A 7572-nucleotide genomic window follows, 5' to 3' on the forward strand; every position below is an offset into this window, starting at 1 on the left:
TTCACTATCACTGCTTTCCAGAAGTCCAGGAGTTGTTCATATAGAAAGTCCCACACTGTCAGTCACTCCATTACAGCTCACTCTTCCCTTCATGACTCCCATTCCTTCATACTGTATCAATCATTCAAATCTGTTCCTTTCTACTGTGCTCCAGATTTCCCTTATTCAACCACAGTTTATTCATTTCCATTCACTCTGTTTTATACAACCATTCTCACATACTGTCCCCCATATTAACACATTTTTTCAAATGACAGGTCTCATGTTTATTCCTGAACCACCCTACTAGTGCAGAAGCATGGAAACCAAGGTAAAAATCATTTTCCTAATAAAACATGTCCAGCCATCCAGATTGTAGTTATGTATTCAGCTTAATATAAGATACTAGTGACCCTGATACAGCATAAATATATGTGCCATTTCATGTGTGATTCCTTATAGACCCATCCTGGTTCTTCTCCTCATCTCCTCTTGGAGTTGTACCTGATTATATTACCAGTTTTCATCCAAATACATTGGGGAATGGGATGATTCTGCTTTTGTTTCTTGGCAGGGATTCACTTGATCCTGAAAGTCTCATGAAAAAACATTGTGATGAACAGAATCAATCACACATACCTCAGTATTAGAGAAAGGGAGAGAAAGTTAGCACCATTTTTATTGTGGTAAAATACACATAATATGAAATTTACTATTTTAACCATTTTAAAGTGTACAATCCAGTGTCATTTAGTACATTCATAATGCTGTGCAACCATTACCACTATCTAGTTGAAGACCATCTTCATCATCCCAAAAAGAAACACATTAAGCTGTCACTCCTTATTCCCCTCTGCCCCCAGCCTCTGGTTACCAATAACCTGCTTTCTGTCTCTATGGATTTGCCTATTCCAAATATTTCATGTAAATAGAATATACACTGTGTGTCCTTTTGTGTGTGGCTTCCTTCACATAGTATAATGTCCTCAAGATTCATCCACGTGGTATTGTGTATCAATATTCATGTTTTTTAATGGCTAAATAATATTCTATTGTAGGGATATGCCACATTTGGTTTTTCCATTCATCAGCTGGTAGACATTTGGATTTTCACCTTTTAGCTATTATGAATAGTGCTGCTGTGAACATTTGTGTACAGATTTTTGTTTGAACACCATTTTTTCAATTTTAATGAGTATATACCTATAGAAGTGGAATTGCTGGATCATATGGTATTTCTATGTTTAACTTTTTGAGGAACCACCGAACTGTTTTCCACTGTGCTGCACTATTTTATATTCCCACCAGTGATGTAGGAGGGCTCCAATTTCTCCACATCCTCCCCAACACTTGTCTTTTCCTATTTTTATTATAGCCATCCTAGTAGGTGTGAAGTGGTATCTAACTGTGGTTTTAATTTGCATTTTTCTGATGACTAATGATGATAATATTTTCATGTACTTAGTAGCCATGTATATCTTTTCTGGAGAAATGTCTTTTCAAATCCTTTATCCAAATTTAAATGGATTTTTGTCTTTTGTTGTTAAGTTGTATGAGTTCTTTATATATTCTGGATATCAAACCCTTCTCAGTTATATGATTAGAAAATACTTTCTCCCATTCTCTAGGTTGTCTTTTCACATTCCTGAAAATGTCCTTTCACGCACAAAAGTTTTCAATTTTGGTGAAGTCCAACCTATTTTTTCTTTTGTTGTTTATGCTTTTTATATCATATCTCAGAATCTAAGGTCTTGAAGATTTAACCCTATTTTCTCCTAAGAATTTTGTAGTTTTAGTTCTTATATTTAGGTCTTTGATACATTCTGAGTTAATATTTATATGTAGTATGATAGAATCCAATTCTTTCTCTTGTAGGTGGATATCCAGTTGTCCCAGTATATTGTTGAAGAGACTGTTCTTTCCACCATTGAATTGTCTTGGCACTTTGTAGAAATCAGCTGACCATAGATGTATGGGTTTATTTCTGTACTTTTAATTTTATTCTATTGATCTGTATGTCTATCCCTGTGCCTGTACCACACTGTTTTGATTACTGTAGCTTTGTAGTAAGATCTGAAATCAGGAAGTGAGAGTTCTCCAATTTTGTTATTCTTTTTCAAGATTGTTTTGCCTATTCAGGGCCCCTTGCAATTCCACATAAATTTTAGAATCTGCTTTTCCATTTATGCAAAAAGGGACATTGGAATTTTGATAGGGATTAATTGAATCTGTAGATTGCTTTGGAGAGAATTGCCATCTTAATAATACTAAGTCTTCCATTATTTCAGTCTTCTTTCATTTCTTTCAGTGTGTTTTATGATTTTCAGTATTCAAGTCTCACACCTTAATAAAATTTATTCCTATTTTATTCTTCTTTATCCTATTATAAATGAAATTATTTTCTGAATTTAGTTTATAGATTGTTCATTGCCAGTGTATAGAAATATAAGTGATTCTTGTGTGTTAATCTTGTATTCTGCAACTTTGCTAAATTCAGTTATGAGCTCTAAATTATTTTGTGTGGATTATTTAGGATTTTATATATATATAATTATATCTTGGAATATAAATAGTCTTATGTCCATTCCAATTGGGGTGCATTTTCTTTTTCTTGACTGAAAATTTTTCTGGCTAGAACTTTGAGTACAATGACTCTCTGCTTTAGATCACAAAACTAAGACTTTGTTCATTCTTTGGTAATCAGAGTATGGGTGTCAAGTTATGAATGTACTTTTCCATCATTAATATTGATCAAATATATTCTCAAATCTGAATCTTGAATCTGTTCTGGCTTCTATTATCAGAGACTTTTATATTATATGGGGCAGGAAATGTGACAGGCAAAGTGACAAACACTGGCCTTGGCAGAACTCAGGGGAGCCTATGGGAGGCTATTAACACTGGGTACTATAAGTAACAGTCTGGGGTAAAATGTACCCATTTGAGGAATGAATAGAAAGCCTGGGCAGTGACAATGTTATCGACTTTCTTTGAGGCGTCAGGACACCAACAAGGGTCCTCTTGCCCAGTTTCACTCATGCCAATAGAATGAAAACAACTTCAGTTCAGCAGAACACAAGCTTTACTCTTTGATCAAGGAACAGATTCCAGGAATGGCTGTTTCTCAAAAAACTAAAAATAGAAATACTGTACAAACCAGTAATTTCACTTCTGGAAATTTACCTGAAGAAAACAAAGTCACCCATACAAAAGGATATATGTACTCCTAATGTTTGTTGTAGCACTATTTACAATAGCCAAGATAATGGAAGAAAACTAAGTGTCCATCAATAGGTGAATGGATAAAGAAGTTGTGGTACATATATACACAATGGAATGTTACTCAGCCATAAAAAAGAATGAAATATTTCCATTTGTGACAATGTGGATGGACCTAGAGGATATTATGCTAAGTAAAACAAGCCTGGCAGAGAAAAACAAATACCATATGCTCTCCCTTATATGTGGAATGTAAAAAAAAAAGGAACAAAACAGAAATAGACCCATAAACACAGAAAAAAGATTGGTGATTGCCATAGGGGAGAGGTACGGGGTAGGGAACAGGTGAAAGGGATAAAGAAGTACACTCTAGTTATAAAATCAGTTAATCGGGGATAAAAGTACAGCATAAGGAAGATGGTATTTTAATATCTTTACAGGATGACAGATGGTAACTACCGTTATCATGGTGAGCATTTAGTAATGTATATAATTGTCAAATTACTATATTGTAAATCTGAAACCAATATAAAATTCTATATCAATAAAAAATTATTATTGACCATCAGTGACCCTCTGTTCTAGACCTTGATCCTGTACCTCCATTCACTCTTATACAGTCAGTGCCTCTTGATTCTGAACTAGAACCTATGTCTCTGTTAACTATGCCAGCATCAAACCAACAGCCTCTGGTCTGTCCTTAAACTTGGGCCCCTGTTCATTCTTTCTCTGTCAAAGCCCCTGTAATGGTTAATTTTATGTATCAACTTGACTGAGCCATGAGACATCCACATACTTTGTTAAAAATTCTGGGTGTGTCTGTAAGCGTATTACTGGATAAGATTAACATTTGAATTGTAAACAGAGTAAAGCAGATTGCCCTCCCTAATGTGGGTAAGCCCCATCCAATCCACTGAAGGCTTGACTAGAATAAAATAAGAGAGAATTTGCTCTCAGTCTGACTGTCTTTGAGTTGGGACATCAGTTTTCTGCACCAAGACTGGAACTTACACCACTGGCCCTCCTGGGTCTCTACCTTGCTGACTTCAGGTTGTGGGACTTTATCAATCTCAAAATCCCTGTGAGAAATTACTTTATAATAAATTTATTTATACATACAGAGAGAGGGAGAGAAAGAGTTGGTTCTGTTTCTCTGGAGTACTCAGGCTAATATAGCCCCTTTGTTATGATTTGGAACCTGGACCCCTGTTAACATTCAATCATTAATACCTCCCCGAGCTTGACCTAAAACACATGTTAAGTATTCCATCATTACTGGTCCTCTGTTATAGCCTCAACCTGGGCCTCTGTTAACTCCTGCACTGTCAGTGTCCATCTGGTCTGACCTCAATCCCAGGCTTCTTCAATCATTCCATCATTACTGCTACTCTGGCCCAGGCCTTTGTTATTCATTCCATCAACAATTTTCTTTTCTGAACTCAGACATTTGTCTCTGTTAACTCTTCCTCCACCAGTCACGTTCTGTTGTTAACTTGAATTTGGGTCTATTATTACTCTTCCACCACCATTATCCCTCTGCTCTGACTTCCTGTCCTACTCTTTATGAACTGTTTTGATATCCACGCCCTCTAGTCTACATTTTGAACCCTTCTGCTAACAGTTCCATCAGCAATGATTCTCTAATTTAATATAAAATATCAAGGATTTAAAATTAGAGGACTTTGTTAATACTTCTTCCATTGTGCTCCTTTACTCTGATTATAAATTTAGGCTTCTCTTAACCCTTCCACTATCAATAGCTCTTTGGTCTAAATCTCAAAGCCTGGGCCCCTAAGATCTCTTCCACCATCAATGTCTGTCTGCTTTTATTGTGAATTCAGGCACTTGTTAATGGTTCCAACATTAATGCCCCACAAGCAGACTGCAAACTTGGATATTTGTTAACTTTTCCACCATTTATGCTGCTATGTTCCAGTCTCAGTGCTGGGTCTCTGCAGGGAACTACACAAGGATACCAGAAGGAGTTATTGATTGGAAAGCATGACTCATTGAAATACATTAATATAACAATCTGCCACAACTGTTAACAATACCACATCACTGACCTTCTGATACAGGCCTTTGTTTATTTTTCCACCATTAATGGCCTGTGGCTCTTAAATTGAATCTGTGACTTCATTAATTCTTCTACCATCAATATTCCTCTGATCTGGATCTTGTTCTTGGACATATAGAACAAATTCACCACAAAGACCTATAGGGAAAATAGAAGTTCCATGCCCAGGATCCTCGCCTGACCCTAGTCTGCTTGCCCACTGCACATGTGCAATGCTCGCAGGTGCATGGTCATACAAGTGTTGGAAATGAGCTATTAAAATAGCTCCACCCCTTTTCTGGAGCCAAGATGGAGGCGTGAGTAGAGCAGCGGAAATCTCCTCCCAAAACCACATATATTTTTGAAAATACAACAAAGACAACTCTTCCTAAAGGAGAGACGAGAAGACACAGGACAACAGCCAGACTACATCCACACCTGTGAGAACCCAGTGCCTCATGAAGGGGGGTGTCAGATGATCAGCTATGGAAGTACATTTTTCTGATACTATTTCTTTCTCTTAAAAAAAAAAGCAGTTCCTGTGTGGTGATCTCCAATAGGTTACTCACAATGGTATAAAGGTCATATCAAAGTGTGGGCAAAGGGTTTGTATGTGTTTATACAGCAGATCAAAGCCTAATTTGGCTACCCAGAAAACGAATTAAGATACAATGTGAAGAAGAACTTCCAACATCAACATCCTCTGGAAGAGTCATTCCAGAAGATGATCATCAAAAAACTTCAACAAAGATCCTGGCGCTGTTGCAGTTGTAGCTGCATTCATCCCACCGGTTCCTGGACTTGCCAGTGGAATGAAGAAGGAGATATCTAAGCTGGCCTGTGCATACAGTAAAACAACAAATTTGACCAGATCTATACTGTCGGAACTCAACCAAGAATTAGGAGAAGTGCAAGTTGCAGTGCTCCAAAATCGTACGACTATAGACTATCTACTGTTAAAAGAACATATGGGATGTGAACAGTTCCCAGGAATGTGTTGTTTTAATTTATCTGATTTTTCTCAAACTATTCAAATTCAGTTAGACAATATCCATCATATCATTGATAAGTTTTCACAAATGCCTAGGGTACCTAACTGGTTTTCTTGGCTTCACTGGAAATGGCTGGTAATTGTAGGTCTGCTTTTGTTATGTATCTGTATTCCTATTCTGTTAATGTGTGTACGCAATTTAATTAGTAGTTTGTTAAAACTTATACATGCTTATGTTACTCTACAAGAAGATATGTCAAAGAAATAATCAATCTTCCCATGTTTTCTTCGATCTGCTACTTCTATAGCTTTTCTTCTTCCTTCCTAATTAAAACCCTTTAGTAGAATTCATGCCTCATATCGAAAATTACTGAGTATCATAATTCTTTCAAGTAGTAAAGATACCTCAAGACAAATGCTGGGCATAGAAGCCACAGGGCATAAGTCTGCAAAGAAGTAAAAAGCTAACCTTTTCAAAGAATATTGCTTCTCTCTCACTTACCAACTTTACATTTCCCTGTATGGCCCCGGAAGACGACTGGTTAGCCAGAGACGGGTAAGATTCCTCAAGGGAGGAACAACCTAAGACAGGCACAGTCACAGGGGGGCCATCAGGTGAGAAATTGGGGATCAACAGAGGTGAGGCTTAGAACCTCACCCCCCCTGTTCTGAGAGAAATCTTCTGCATCCGTGGATGTTTTGTTGCCCTTGTCTAGCTTGGATTAATACTTAGTCTATAGGCACACACCTGATCATCTACACTTGCCCTCTTACAGCACTAAATTATGTTTTCTACCTTTAACTTGCATCTACCTACCACTTCAGCATTTTATTTAAAATAATAATAATAATAATGAGGGATAAATGTGGGATTCACATATAAATCAAGTATAAAAATCAAATGAATAATCATATCTGACTTGATTGTTTATAGTTCATGATGCGTGATCAAAACTGAAAGCTTCTGTGATATGACTGCCCTTGCACTGTTCACCATGTAAGAACTTATTCACTATGTAAGAACTTGTTCACCATGTAAGAACTTGTTCATTATCCTTCAGAAGATTGGAGACTGTTGAGAATTAGGCTTGGGGTTGATTAATGATTGTGCATTGAGTCCCCTATACAGAATTTTATAACTGTTAACAACCATTTGATCAATAAATATGAGAGATGCCCTCTCAAAAAAAAAAAGAAGTATTTGCATAAGCCAGAGTTACATGGAATTTACTGTATGTTTTCTTTTATATATTTTATAGTTTTAGGCTTCATATCTAGGACCATGAAACATTTTGAGCTAACTTTTGTGAACTTCATGAGGTGTAGA

The 7572-nt window shown here is 36.6% G+C and overlaps 1 pseudogene; it reads right to left on the reverse strand.

The window, feature by feature from the left end:
- Positions 1-435: 435 nt before the first annotated feature.
- On the reverse strand, positions 436-590 carry LOC118917235 (60S ribosomal protein L39-like; annotated as a pseudogene).
- Between the last annotated feature and the right edge of the window lie 6982 nt (positions 591-7572).

This window comes from Manis pentadactyla, chromosome X (genome assembly GCF_030020395.1).
Source record: "Manis pentadactyla isolate mManPen7 chromosome X, mManPen7.hap1, whole genome shotgun sequence".
NCBI classification, from domain to species: Eukaryota; Metazoa; Chordata; class Mammalia; order Pholidota; family Manidae; genus Manis; species Manis pentadactyla.